The sequence below is a fragment of the Stegostoma tigrinum genome, chromosome 39, assembly GCF_030684315.1.
Source record: "Stegostoma tigrinum isolate sSteTig4 chromosome 39, sSteTig4.hap1, whole genome shotgun sequence".
Taxonomy (NCBI): domain Eukaryota; kingdom Metazoa; phylum Chordata; class Chondrichthyes; order Orectolobiformes; family Stegostomatidae; genus Stegostoma; species Stegostoma tigrinum.
This window is the reverse complement of record NC_081392.1, coordinates 17,225,086-17,240,658: the sequence shown is the minus strand read 5'-3', so window position 1 is coordinate 17,240,658 and position 15,573 is coordinate 17,225,086. Positions and strand designations below refer to the sequence as shown.

At 40.0% G+C, this 15,573-nt stretch overlaps 1 protein-coding gene across 5 annotated transcripts in view; it reads right to left on the bottom strand.

Moving 5' to 3' along the window:
• The window catches only part of pak4 (p21 protein (Cdc42/Rac)-activated kinase 4), a 131,968-nt gene that overhangs the window by 67,016 nt on the left and 49,379 nt on the right, over positions 1 to 15,573 (bottom strand). Inside the window, exon 1 of one of the 5 annotated variants that reach the window (XM_048522534.2) lies at positions 11,509 to 11,565. The exons of 3 other annotated variants lie outside the window; for them this stretch is intronic. The gene's annotated coding sequence lies outside the window, so the exon portion shown is untranslated. Of the gene's footprint in view, positions 1 to 5,218; positions 5,291 to 11,508; positions 11,566 to 15,573 lie in introns of those variants that run through there. One more of the 5 variants, XM_048522535.2, reaches the window with a different exon arrangement.

Here is a 15,573-nt window from a genome sequence, read left to right as displayed (position 1 = left end):
GTTGATGAAAAATACCTATCCTTCTACTCCATGTTCCCTCATGCAATGTGTTTACCCAGTTTCTGAAATAATTCTGTGCTGTTCACTTCAACTACTTCACTAGGTTGCAAGGGCCACATTCAATCCTCCTCTGGGTAAGCAGGTTTCTCCTAAATTCCTTATTGGGTTTATTACTGACTGTCTTATTTTGTGACCCTAGAAACAGAACTTCCCCAGTTCAAACCTCCCCTCCAATCCCCTCAAATGGAAACCCAGCCTCAAATTGAGGTGATCAAAATGTCCATTTTGCATGATCTCGCTTAATTGCCAATGGAGATCAACCCTAGCTCAGCAGGTAGCACACTCTCGCCTTAGAGGTTTGTGGGTTCATGTTCCACTCCAGAAATCAGAAATCAATCTATGCTGCCATATCCAGTGCATTACTCAAGGAGGGCCGAACTGTCACAGGCATCATCTTTCACAAATTGTTAAATCAAAGTCTGCTCTGGCCTTCCAAATGTAGATAAAAGATCAACATCAAAGACCACTGCAATATTTCAAACAAGGCAGTTCTCCCTCATTTTCTAGACAATAAAGAAACTGCTGTATGTGGGAGCATGCTGTGTGCAAATAGACTGCCACATTCCCTCCAGTACAACTGTTGCTACATTCTAAAAGTGATTTACAGAGGTTCTGAAAGACAATATGCGAATACAAGTTTCGTGGAACAGCCAACAGCCCCTAAACTCATCAGTGATATCATTTAGATGGGAGGTATGGAAAAAATGTCTTGAGATCAGGGCTGTGGCATGTTGAGGCAAGGTATGAACCTTGCTCTGTATCTGCCATGTTGTAACATTACTGAACGCCTGACCTTGACAATGAGTGCTTCAAATGGGAGGACGTAAACAAAAATCCAACTGAGCCACAGGTCTGGCAGGCAGCAAGATGTAAAAGAGGGTGGCTCTGAGGATGCATTAAAGTTTCAGCCTCAAGTATCTTCTCGTACTTCAGTCTTCTGGTATTGTGCTTCCAAACTTTAAATCACTACTGGAGAACAGATCATTAAATTGCCTGAAGTGAAAAAGTGAAATGTTCAGGTCTCATAAATCTGACGCCATGCATGCAGAACATGAGCACACACAATTAACCTGCTGTGCCTCCACTGTCTCCAAGATAACATTATCATTTGCCTGACAACAGAGTTGAGAATGGACAGAATAAATATTCCTTTGCCTGACAGAAAGCTGGAAAACTGGTGGGAAAATATAACAGATGGGAATGAGTTTGGATTCCCACTGATGAGGGTGAAAGAGAGTCATTACTCATTTTTGTTTTTCATTGATACAGCACACTGCAGACTTTCAACTTGGAAGGGGCAAGAAGGCAAGTGGGTGACAGAATTAAGGCAGGTTCACTTTACTAATTACTTAGGTTTATCTTTTTTCCCCACCTCCAGCCCCCTGAACAGTAATGACTTGTATCCAGTTCCACAGGTCCAGACTTACTGCTGCTTTAACCAGGGGCCATATGTCACATCCACACACAAGCAAGGATGGTCAGGCTGTGATGGTGAGGAATATGAGAAAATAGAGCTACAGCTGATACTGCACTGATCTACATCCTTGTCAATGACAGCAGGAACTTGGGCTGATTTTCCTTTTGTTAGTAGAGGCCAAGGTTTTCCTATTGGTATTCAGCTAGATGGCATAACACAGACCTTCTTTACTTTAGTGGCTTGGCTCGTTATGTGGATTGCAGAGATTTAGGGAAGGCAGTGACGTAACGGCAATATCAATGGACTAGTAATCCAGAAGCGCTTGCTAATGGTCTAGTGACATGGGTTCAAACACTATCATGGCAGAAAATGAAATTTGAATTTTGAAATAAATTTAGAATTAAAAAGCTAGTCTAATGGTGACAATGTAACCATTGTCAATTGCCATACAAACCAATCTGATTCACTAGTTTCCTTCAGGGAAGAAAGCTAGCATCCTTACACGGTCTGACCTGCATGTGATTCCAAACCCACAGCAATGTGATTAACGCTTAGCTGCCCTCTGAAGTAGTCCTACCAAGCCACCAGCTCAAAGAATTGGCAATAATTGCTGGCCTAGCAAGCAATGCCTACATGATTATTTTAAAAAGTCATATGATTAGTAAAAACACATATCTGATTGTTAATTCATTAACATGAGCAGAAAAGTGGCGCAACATAGAATTTACACATAAATGCAACTGGAACTGACAGGAACAAAAGTACAGACACTAAATTATACATTAACAAGGGAAGTATTTTAAAATGCAAGTTACTTTCAAATGCACACCATTTTAAACTTGGAATTCAATAAATGAGGGTTCATATGCCAGTTTGCTATTTATATTGCTAAACATGGCTCTATTATTCTGGTGACAGAGTTCTAGACCTGTTGGATGAAGGGAGACACATTTAGCAGCATAATCACTGGGAATTGGCTCAGGAGTGCTGGCACCCTGGAATTAAAACTGCCCTGATAATAGAGCTTGCTTTTTAAATGCAATCATGAGACCTTGGCATCTTTGGCCCTAAAAGTTAAGGGTCAACCACATTACTGTGGGTTGGGATTCACATGCAGGCTAGACCAGGTAAGGATGGTAGTTTCCTTCCATAAAGAACATTAGCGAACCAGACGGGTTTTTCGGACAATGGTTTTACAATCATTATATCCTTAATTCCAGATTCTTTACTGAATTCAAATTTCACCATCTGCATGGCAGGATTCAAACCTGGGTACCCACAAAATTGCTTGGGTCTCTGGATAATAGTCCAACAATAATACAACTAGGCCATTGGCTTATTAAAGGGGAGGCAATGAATCTTTCCACAAAATTACACACCTTTAGTTCAACACAGGTTGAAACCACAACTGTGAGGGAGGAGACCTTGTGTTGAAACAAAGCTAAGTTACACTAGAGCACTGCCACCAACTCGCTGATACATCAGGGATTTCAGTGGGATTTCAGTATAGCCAACGGGCATATCAAAGCAAAATGCTGTGGGTACTGGTAATTTGAAATAAAACAAAACGCTGGGAGAAATTCAGCTGGTCTGGCAGCATCTACAGAGAAAGAAACAGTTAAAGTTTCAAGTCCTGCATGACTCTTCTTTGTAACAGAAAGGAGCTGGAAAATGCAGTTTTTTTTATGCTGTACAGACAGCAGCAGCAGCAAATTGAACAGATCGAGTGTCTGCCCAGGGCAAAAGACGTAGGCAGTGATAATGTTGGTAAAGGGGAGCTAGAGGTGTAAATAAGTGCAAGTGTTAACTGTTTGGAAAAAAGAGAAAATGGATCCATTCTGTCAACAGCAGAACCAACAAGACATGAAGAGGAGCTGTTAAGGAAATATGAAGTACAAAAGATCATACTCTGAATTTGTGGAACTCAATGAATCCGAGAGGCTGTAAAGTGTTTAAATGGAAAATGAGGCATTGTTCTTCCAGCTTATGCTGTGCTTTATTGGAACATGAGCAGACATAGGATGAAAATGTTAGTGTGGGACCAAGATGGGTTGTTGAAGATGTCTATTTCTAAAGCATCTGTATCAGAATTCACATTCAACAACAAAAACAGAAATTTCTGGAAAAGCTCAGCTGACGTTTTCCAGCAATTCTATTTTTGTTTGATTTACACCATCTGCAATTCTTTCAGTTTTTATACAGAATTCACATAACTGATTTTGTCCCTCCAAACATAGGATATACTTTATTTCATAAATAAATTATGCATACTGTAAGTTAGTAACACAAACAGCAAGCATTGATTTTATGTCTTGACTGTTGCATGTTAAAGCACACCTTTGTGACCGGTTTTGACGAATATCATGAGATATTCTGCTTCTATTGGGAGACAGAGGGCACAAATTTAATATGATTGGCAAAATAACTAAAGGAGAGATCAGTGAAAAAATTGCTCTAAGTTATGATTTAAAAGCACTACTGCAAGGGGTGAGGAAGTAGAATCAACTGGACAAATATTGAAGGGAGTAATCTGACACGGTTAAGGGGAAGCATCAGGAAAGTAGGGCTAATTGGGTAGCTTTTTAGAAGAGCTGAAATAGGCATGTAGGACCAGATGGCCTTCATGTATTGCATAATTCTAGGACTGTACACACAAAACTAATGACACATTCCCTATAGAATACCAGCATTGATGCACTAAGTTAGTTTATGATTAAATTGGCCCACCATATCATCCCCAATCACAAGTGACCCTGCATGTCACTGCGCTGCGCCTAGGATCTCCCCTTCCTACACATGGGCAACTCTTCAAAGACACGTTATTCAGTTTGCCCTATGGCACTCTGCTGTGTTTATGTATTGCTGCTGCTCATTGTCTAACTATGGTGCCTGCATTTCTTTTTGAACAACAGCCTCTCTTGTCTCTCTGCCAGTTTTGCTCATATTAGATTCATGGAGCAAGAGATGTTTCAGCTTTGCTAATAAGCTGGTGAAAAAAAGTTTTGAATAATTACAACATTACAAAAGCAAGCAATCTTATTTTTTGACCAGCAAAACTTACAAAGCATACCAAGCCCTGTGCGAGTTTTATAAATTATGTTCAATTTTAGAATAACTCCCATTTATTGCAAGTCTGTGAGATATTCCATTAATGGGCTAAGGTAAATCTTCACTGACATTACATGGGAATGAAGAAAAAAGGCAGAATTATTCCTCCAGGTGTCTTGATGTGCTCCTTTATTAATGCTCTGGCAATGCAATTTATTGCCAAAGCAGTTTAATTCCAATAAGTCCTTTGCTTGGACGACATTTCCAAACATTTTAGACTCTGCCATCTAAAAGGAGAAGGCTACCTTCAGGAAGGAGAGAATTATGTTAAGATTTCCTACCAAAGCGAAATATTCTTAAAACACCCAAGCACCGAGTCCCATCAGCTAAATATTTTTGCCTGCTCCTGCCTACAAAATCCAGTACACATTATAGCACTTGACACATCCTTAAACTGCTTCACAGAGAAGAAGCCACTTTTCGAATTGTAGCTGTTTAGTTACTGTGAAAATGTGGCAGCTAATTCCATATAGCAAAAGGCCAGGAACAGCAGTGAGATAAATTATCAGCTAATTTATATTGGTGGCAGAGGGATAAATATTGATCCAGAGCACCAGGAGAAATTGCCCAACACATTTTCATAGAAGACCATGAGATCTTTCACCACAACAACAAGTGGGTTTGACAACTCACCTTACTAGGAAATTATTCCATTTTCCACCCGTTCTAGCCCCACCCTTCCAAATTCTCATTCGCCTTAAAGTGCTTGTTAAACACATGAAGTGCTGGGTATCAAGAATGCAACTGATATGACCAGCCAGTTCCAGCTGGTTCAGGGAAGTAAGTTTAAAATTAGCAAGGCTCCTCATGTGCTCTTCCTGCAGCCCTGTGGGGCTCCTCTCATTGCCACACTTCAAACAGAATGCATCAACTGGAGAAGCTTCATGAAACTGACAGTACTGTATACTACAAACTGCCAGGTTGTGGATGTAGTATGCATTTAAATCAAGAAGAATTAAGCACCATGCATCGTTAGCAAAATATCAATAACAATATTCCAGGAGTTTCCATAGTCACATTGCTCTGGCAAGTCATATCAAAAAATATATATATTTTGAATTTTTCTTGATGAAATTTAAATTTCTCCTTGTGTCTGTGAGGATCCCTGCCATATTTCAGAAATGTGCTGTGGCAGAAAGAATAATGCACTCTTATGAATCAATTGATGTGTTTCAGGAACAGCTAAATCAATTACACTGAGATGCAGGCACAGTTAAGAAGAACACAGTAACCATTCGAATACTGTAAAATCACACAAACAAAGGTGATCAGCCAATTCAATGGTTCTTGGAAAATGTTGTTAAGAATACCGGGAGAATTCACTCTTTATTCACTGCTCTGAAATCTTTAGAGATCCCTAAAGGCAGAGGGATAGCCATTTCAGGTCTTATCCACTGGCAACACCTCCAACAATGTAGTACAGGTTTTCCCTTTACACTGCACAGAAGTACATGAGAGATAATGGGAATTGCAGATGCTGGAGAATCCGAGATAACAAAGTGTGAAGCTGGATGAACACAGCAGGCCAAGCAGCATCTCAGGAGCACAAAAGCTGACGTTTCGGGCCTAGACCCTTCATCAGAGAGGGGGATGTGGAAAGGGTTCTGGAATAAATAAGGAGAGAGGGTGAGGTGGACTGAAGTTGGAGAGAAAAGAAGATAGGTGGAGAAGACAGTATGGGTGGGGAGGCAGGGAGGGGATAGGTCAGTCCAGGGAGGACAGACACATCAAGGAGGTGGGATGAGGTTAGTAGCTTCACACTTTGTTATCACAGAAGTACATGACTCCATTTTGTACCACAGTCAAGTCAAATTTGTGCTCAGGTCAATTGATACCTGGGCAATAGGCCATTTCTAGTTTGTAACAAGTTGGGTGAACAGACCAAGGCTCTTTTGGCTGGAATAATGACTGAAGAATGATTAGATGGCGGTCTTTAAGATTAAGAAGAAATTTGATCGGACAGAGGTATGTTTCCGGTTCCGAAGAGTCGTACTTAACTCGAAACATTAACTTTATTTCTCTTCCAACAGAGACTTCCTGACCTTTTGTATTTCTTGAGCACTTTCTGCTCCATATTACAGATGGTTCCAGTTGTGTGGGGGATTTGGAAGGGTCTACAACTATGGATCATAAATACAGTTATATAAAATCACCAATTAAAAAAAGCCATTCAGGAGGAAGAACTTTCGAGAGAGTGGAACTCGAATAAATGGAAACAAGGTCAAAGCCTTTATCTTGCACTCATCAGGCTTAGACATGAGAAACAGACTTGAGAAAAGAGCTACTAATTTATACAACATGAATAACAGCTGCTGAATGATAGTGTTCAGACCTGGCAGGTAGATGTAAGATCCAGAGTTCACAATTCTTGCTGCATCTCCATGCCAATAATGGCCCGACCAATTAGAACTGTATAAATTAGTGTACCTTCCCTTTTCTATGTTTCTTGTGTCCTAGTTCTGACGAGTGCACGACAAAAAGATTCACTTGTTGTCTTCATTGAGCAATGTTTAAGTGCTGTACTGATGAACAATTACTTAAAATAGAACTCATCACTACATGGTGTGTCTGATGTGCATAGAATTATGTATGAAAGATGAATATAGTAAGTCCGGAGGGAGAAAGGGATGGAAAGATATATTAAGGTAAATATCAACACAAACCATTTGGCCAAATGCTATATAAAATGCTAAGTAATTAAAGAAATTCTCCCAAAGCTTTTGACAAAGTTTGACTGATAACAAAGGTTACAGTATCATTATGCAATGGTGCACATGCTAGTTAAGACCAATTAAAGCGTCAAAATCTAAGGAAAGAATCCAGTGAGCAATACTATATAAAAACTATCTTCACAGGGTGCCAACGACAGCTTACTTAACCACTGAAACAGTTAAAACAAAAACAAGCTTACTCAACAAACCCACGCTTGTTCCTGCTGCTTTTTGATGTATCATATTCATTTAAGACTGCAATGTAATTCAAAAGGCAACAAATGCAGGACATACAAACATAACTCTCAGTTATCTGTACACGCACAAGAAAGCTTTTGGATGGGGGATGGACGGAGACGTTTTGACTCAGAATACTAACTCACAGTCAAAGCTAATGTCTCCGAGCAGAATTCCAGATATCAACTATTTAAGCTCCTCTGGAGCCTTTATCTAACTCAATTCCCCAAACCAATTTACCGCAGCTTTACTTAATAATTATCCCAACCAAGACACAGACAAATTAGAAGAAAGAAAAGAGCTGACAGCATGGAAGGCTAATGTGGTTTGATACCATTGAATCACGTCACAGAGACAGGACAAAACACTCTCTTCCCCCTATTCTCTTGTGATGGCTTGAGGACAGAATAAAACATGTGGGTGGCAAAGAAAAGGAGACTGCAGCTATATTCATATCTGTATCAGCTAAAAAGGGGTAAAATGGTTTACTCCTGCTCCTAATTTGTATATTTACACATTAAGGTCTCACTTATCCCATTAGCAATGCAATGGATGCAAAACATTAAGAACTAGCATTCTCAAAAAGCTCTGAACAGCCAAATCACAACAGAGATACATTAAACACACAACTTTTTAAAAGCACAATGCATGTGAAATAAATTTCAATCTCAACTGCAATTAGACTGAAATCTAAAATTATCCTTTGAAAAAACTGCCTTGATTTATCCAACCATTTCTGTTTTTAAAAATAAGCTAGCAATCCCAAAGTTAGCTATGTAGTTTCAGAGTCAAGTATTGTAATTTATTTTCAGCAGATCATTTGGTAATGAGCAAAGTACAGATGCAGGATTTCCGAAAGCCTCACACTGTCAACGAACTTTCCCCCACCTAGTTGTGCTGAGAAAAGTCTCTGAAAACTGCAATAGCTACAGTTGACTCTAGGGCTATTAAAACATAGGGTACACATTTGATTTAATTCAGTTCTGAATGTTATGAACAGACCTTCAACAGCCCTTACTGGTATCTCTCAGTTTTCTTTTGCCCTGCTGGTTAGCAGCAGCCTGGGAGCAGAACTTATCTAGAAACCCCGGTTTAACAACTTTATAAATTTCCAAACCTGTGACACTCTGTGGAAGAAACGTGACCCGAACAATCACAAGATCACTAAAGAGGGAATTTCACACAACAGAAGGTACAGTTTGCCTCTAACCAGCTTAATCATAAAGCATGCAGGAAGTAACTTAAGTGCTCTGGTTTGCCAATCTCAGTGGTTCAGGATTGAGCTGATGTTTCTGGACTCAGGGTTCAGTATAAAACCATACAGAATTATCTGCCAACTACCCAAGACAAACAAAGCCAGCACCTTCCTTAGTGCTGGTACATACCTGTAGCTCAACCTTATAAATCTTAAAATTAGAATGAAACAATTCTAAGTTTTCAGTCTTTCCTTCTTACATGTCGATTGTAAAATTGCATCTATTTTCTCATTTCTTCACAGTATTTATCCCCATTCTGTCTTCAAAATTAAACCTAGAGCCTATTAGCAAGTGGGGTTGGCTTGAGAGTCCCTTAAAAAGTGGCAGATAGGACCCCATTTCAGGCTTTCCAATTTTCAGAAGTGCCTTTTAAGGGAGTGAGCTGGTTCAAATCAAGAACTCACACCTGCCACTCACTGACAGGGCAGCATCAATGCACAGATTGATACTGCATACTTCGCTAGAATTTTCATGAAGTTAGGTTTGGTTTTTAAAAGGCTTGTGGTTCAAGGCAGGAGAGAGGACTTGAGCCAAGCATTAGGAACCTTTGAAAGGTAAGTTCAAAAAGTGCTCGTGGCCCGCTTACCTAGGTACACATCTTTCCAGCCACACTCAAAAACAAGTGCATCACTAAGCCCCTCCTCCCAGGACTCTAATGTGAACTCTCGACTGGGAATACATAATGAGGCTTAACTGAGAGACCCAAAGTCCATTATTATGCAGTCACAGAGACAGACATCACAGAAACAGACCCTTTGATCCAACTTGTCCCTGATGACCAAATTTTCCAAACTAAACTAGTCCCACTTAACTGTACTTGGACCATATCCCTCTAAACTTATCCCATTCATGTTCCTGTTCAAATGTCTTTTAAATGTTGTAACTGTATCTGCATCTACCACTTCCTATTGCAATTCATTCCACATACGAACCATCCTCCATATGAAAACGTCACCCCTTAGGTCCCTTTTAAATATTTCTCTTCTCACCTTAAAAATATGCTCCCTACTTTTGAACTCCCCCACCCCAGGGAAACAACCTTTGCTCTTCAACTTATGTATGCCCCGCAATTTTATAAACTTCAAGAGATCATCCCTCAACCTTCTACGCTCCAGTGAAAAAAGTCCCAGCCTATCCAGCCTCTCCTTATAACTCAAATCCTCCAGTCCCAGCAACATCCTGGTAAATCTCTTTTGCACTCTCTCCAGTTTATAATATCCTTCCTACAGTTGACCAGAACTGTACACAGTACTCCAAAAATAACCTCACCAACATGCTGTACAACCTCAGCATGATGTTCCAACTCCTATACTCAATGGCCTTAGCAATGAAGGTAAGTGTGCTAAATGCTTTCTTAATGCCCTGTCTAACTGTGATGTAACTTTCAAAGAACTATGTACCTGCACCCAGGAACTACGTGCCTGGCAATACTACCTAGGGACCTATCATTAACTGTACAATTCCTTCCCTTATTCATGTTACCAAAACGCAATACCTCGCATTTATCCAAATTAACTCACTCTAGCACTCCTCAGCATATTGGCACAATTGTTCAAGATCCCTTTATAATCTTAGATACCCTTTTCACTGTCCAATATACCATCCGGAATTCTAAATCTGCCATGATAAATGGAAGTATTCTTAGATTAGCTTATATATAAAAAAGAAAATTAATTTTGGTGGGAGTGAGTGTGGGGAAACAGACAAGATGGTGGGAGGATTTACTAATTAATACCGATTCAAACAAGTTGGGTCAATCAGCTAGTGAGAGACAACTGTCAATAAATAAGCATATGGCAGTGTCCAAAGATGATTAAATAAAACCTTGGATTAATTATTCACTATTTTAATGATGCCCAAATTCTGAAGATTGCTAGCGAGGGCCACATATTCTGTAATTTCCTCACCAAACCTCTCCACTTTCCTTTCAGGCAGTCCTTAAAACTCAGTTCGTTTATTTCTTCTAATATCCCCTTGTTTAATCCAGTGCCAATTTCTTGATTACACTTCTAGTGAAGAGAGGCAGGATTTATTTTTAAACATTAAAGGATGTAATATAATAGCCAGTTGTTGTATCACCAGGTCCTCTTCGCCTGGAACAAAGCGTTTTAGTCAAGGGTTGGCAAGTATAGTGCGTACTGTACTTTTACGATGTTACCAACTGGTGGCACTCAATAAGTGAGGTCTGGACCCATTTTAAAATGGATTGAAATTCAGACGGAGAAATGAAACATGTTTCAGATTCAATCTCACGGCGAGTAAAATATAGTGAGGTTTTTCAAACTTGCTAACCAAATTGTCAGTCACTTATTCAACACCTGGTGAAAGGCTATACTCGAAAATCATAAAAAAAAACTCAAGTAACAGCTGTCAGGAAAAACTATCCTGAACGAAGTGCTAATTTATAATCCATCACATGCAGATTACATACTTGGAAATAGTTTTTTAAAAACTGAAGTCTGATATTCACTCCTCACCCATAAGGGAATTAGGAATCCCAATTCAACTGTTTTTCTTTAAAAAAAAACACAGCACATATGGCCTTTTGTCTCTGATTCTACGCATTTAAGACGTTTAAAAATCTGTTTTATTAAAAAAACTGCTCAATAGTTATGAAATAAGTTTATACGTGGAGCTGACATTATGACCTGTGAACGAGGAAGGGTGTTTGAACGAAAGCACGAAGACAGAACTATGTACACAACAGAATTATTCTTACCAGGGTGATGGTTATCTTTAGACAGGCTCCAATATACTGCCACATTTTTGAAAGTGTAGCTGAGAAACAAATCAATAAACGCTGAATAAACAGAGAAAGGTCTCTGGGCTGACTCTCTGCAGGAGGGAGGAAAAAGGAATAAGAATGGCCAAAATTTGAGAACTCATTATAGCTCACATTTTTTCCCCTTACCACAGCATTGAAGGTTCATTCTAAAGCCTTGCTATTAAAAGGAAAGATCCCTGCCAAATGGAGTCTTCTATATTCTTGAAGTGATTTAACATCTGCATACAACAAATGACTGTAGACCAGTTGGGTCAGTTAGCTCAGTTGGCCGGTTTGCAATGCAGAGTGATGGCAACAATGTGGGTTCAATTCCTGTACTGGGTGAGGTTACCACGAAGGACTCTCCTTCTCAACCTCTTTCCTCATCTGAGGTGCAGTGACCCCCAGGTTAAACCACCACCAGTCATCTCTCTCCAAGACAGCAGCCCAATGGGTCTAGTAGGAGTACGGCAACTTTACCTCTTATCAGCTACACAGGCCAATGGTGTTGTATGATCTCCTCCTGATAAAGCACCTTCCTCCATATTGCAGGCATTTCCTGGGCAAACTGCAATCTATCTTGGTCCCTTCCATGCTAATACGCATTTATTAATATTTTTCTCTCCTCGAGCAATCGAGAGAACAAGTTGGTATATGGTTGCTGCGAAAGCAAAAATTGCCTTGCTTTTGCACAACTTAGCACATTAGTGTGTCATTTTCTGGAGGCTCATAGCCTGGTGCCTACCAGCACAAAAATGCAGCCACACCAAACCTAAAAGCACAAGAGGCAGATCAGCTGGCAATGTTTACTGACCTGTCTAACCAAATCGGTCATCACTTTGAAGGCACTGCAGAACAATACTGGATGTAAAATATAACACAAACAATAATGAGAAGAATGAAGTGGTGTTACAACACTGGGCATGGGACTTGCCTTATTCAGGAGGCCTTCAAAAGGGTTTGAGCAGCCAAAGGTGTGGGCTGGGACCCTCAGTGGCATTGCAAGCAGAAATTTGGGGGTCATTAATTCAGAGGCAGAAATGCTTTCCCCTCTCCACCTACCGCCCTCAACATTTATAGGTCTTCACTACCCATTCACACAGCTCTTCCATCCTTTCAGAGGAGATACAATAATTTTTAAGCTATAAAGCGGAGACAGACTGAGTAAAAGTTTAGGAATCTCTGGTGTGGAGGATGGAGAATTGTGATAAAAGGTGCATTTTGAACTAGCAGCCTACGGACCATGTGCACGAAGAGGTTTAATAATTCACTTGTCCATATCTTGTAGCCATGGTGATTTCTTTTAAAATACAGTATGAGAGAGACACTTCCTGGAAAGTAATGGAGTCATTCATATTGAGAGAATTTATGAGCAAAGACAGTAAACAGGGTCATGGTTTGTACTTTCAGACAGTGTTTTCTAGAATTTTTTTGGACTTGGGAGAAACGCACATATCTTGGAAGAATCTTATTTATTTTGAGGAGGTTTTCAGAAGTCTTGGCTGATGCAGGGTGTGTAAAACAGTTTTTCCTGAGAAAAAGAGGAAAATTTAGGTCTGTAAAGAAAGAGGTTACTTCAGTGTCAAGAGTTTAGTTTGTAAGTTCCAGACCAGAATGTGTGGTTAAAACAATAAAGGGTTTATTTGAAGGTAAGAAAGCATAAGATCAGTTCTGGGAAGATACTAGCAAGAAGCTATCAAGATTCCCAAGGTGGGGAATACAACCAATGTTAAACTAAGTCCAATGGATTGAAAGAGAAAGAAATTCTCTCCGGTGTGGGTACTAGAATATTGTTGAGATTAATGGAATGGCATTTTACCTTGAGTTTGGAAATTTTAAAATATTATGTTATATTAAATAGTTGTTTATAATGTTGCATCTTCATTCCTTTTGTGTAATAAACCAAAACTACAGCATTGTGCGCTTATGTTTCACTGAAAGACCACCTTGGTAAAACGAAACTCCATCCATTCCAATTTCAATCTGAGACACATTTTGTCCAGTAATAACATCAGCTGGAATCATAACAGAATGATTCCAAGAACGAACGATATGGTATCAAAACACATATGTTAATCACTGGTATTGATGATATTAACACCAAGGTCACTGCTGCCAGTGTAGTTATTTAAGAAGATACTTAATATGATTTAGCCTCCACTATTTCAAAATGCTTCTCCAATTGCTGTCTTGCATCAACTATAATTCCCATCATAGAACTTTACAGCATGGAAACAGACCCTTTGCTCCAACTCGTCCATGGTGACCAGATATCCTGAATTAATCTAGTCCCATTGCCAGCATTTGGCCCACATCCCTCTAAACTCTTCCTATTCCAGCACCCATCCAGATACTTTTTAAACATTGTAACTGTACCAGCCTCCACCCTTCCTCTGGCAGCTTGTTCCACACATGCACCACCCTCTGCATGAAAAAGTTACCCCCTCAAGTCCCGTTTAAATCTTTCCTCATCTCACCTTAAACCTATGCCCTCTAGTTTTGGACTCCCCGACCCTAGGGAAAAGACCTGTTATTCACCCTATCCACGCCACTTGTGATTTTATAAGCCTCTATAAAGTCATCCCTCAGTCTCCGAAGATTAGATCACATGAAATCCAGGGAAAGCTGGCAAAATGGAAAATCTCGATAGCCTCTTCCTGGAGTCTTGTCATCTATAACATTATCAACGATGTAGATAACAAACAGCAATGGGCCCAGCACCAACTCCCTAGGCACACCACTAGTCACGGGCTCCAGTCCAACAAGCATCCTTCCGCTATTATTCTCTGCTTCCTACAATCAAACCAATTGTGTATCCAATTTTTCAGCTCTCCCTGGATTCCATGAGATCTAACCTTCCATAGCAGCTTACCATATGGAACCTTATCAAAGGCCTTACTGAAGTCCATATAGACTATGTCTACCACTGTGTCCTCAACCACTTTCCTAGTCACTTCAAAGGACTCTAACAAATTTGTGACACATGATTTTCCATACACAAAGCCATGCTGACTACTCCTAATCAAACCCTGTCTTTCCAAACACATGTAGATCTTACCCTCTGAATCTTCTCAAATAATTTACCCACAACAGATGTTAGACTTGCTGGTCTATAATTCCGAGGTGTTTTTTTGAAGGCCTTCTTGAATAAGAGCACAACATTCCAAGACCTCCCAGGCTCACATTTTCCAAATAATCTTTTTACAGCAGCTCCAAACAGGTCACCGAGTTAATCCAGTGAGTAACTGAGCTACACAGTCCAACGAGGTCTCAGGCTCGAGACCCTGCCTGTGCTGAAGTTGTTGGTTTTCCATCTGTCTTCAGTGGCATTTGCTTAAAGAATGACAAAAAAAACCTGCCATATCACTACAATGTGCGGTTGCCAGGCCTGGATTAGTCTTTTAGGGGTGGTAGATTTTTCTTGAAGTTAAATGGTTGTGATTTCAAATCCCATGCTTGAAGCACAAAGTCAGGGTTCGTACTTTCAGTGCAGTAGATTGCAATGCTATAGGGGGTGTTAACTTACAGATGAGAAAAACCAGGACCATTATCTGCCCTCTCCGGACATAAATTATAGCATGGTGCTACTTTGATGGAGCAGGGAGTACTGGCTGAAATCTTACCTGGAATCAAAACACTGAAAGAAATCATCTCACTGCTGTTTGTTGGGGCTTACTCTGTACAAAGTCTTGCTGCATAACAACGTCAAAGTTCTTCATTAATAGAGCACCTTGGGACATCCTGAGAATTGAAAGATGCTGCACAATGCAAGTTCGTTCTCTGCTTAGTCTGTGATGCTGTGCTGTGCTGTCCTCTCATTGCTCACCAATGTGGGTTTAAATGGCCTCAAGTGACTGGTAATCTATCGATAGTAGCCACTTGCTAGTGGTACTAAAGGATAGTCAGTGGACCTCTACAAAAGCCTATACTTTCAGACAGTATAAAAAGAAGGCGGCAAAAAGAATTACCAAGGACTTTTCTTTTTGAAAACAATATTCATCAAAGCAAATGCATCAAAAT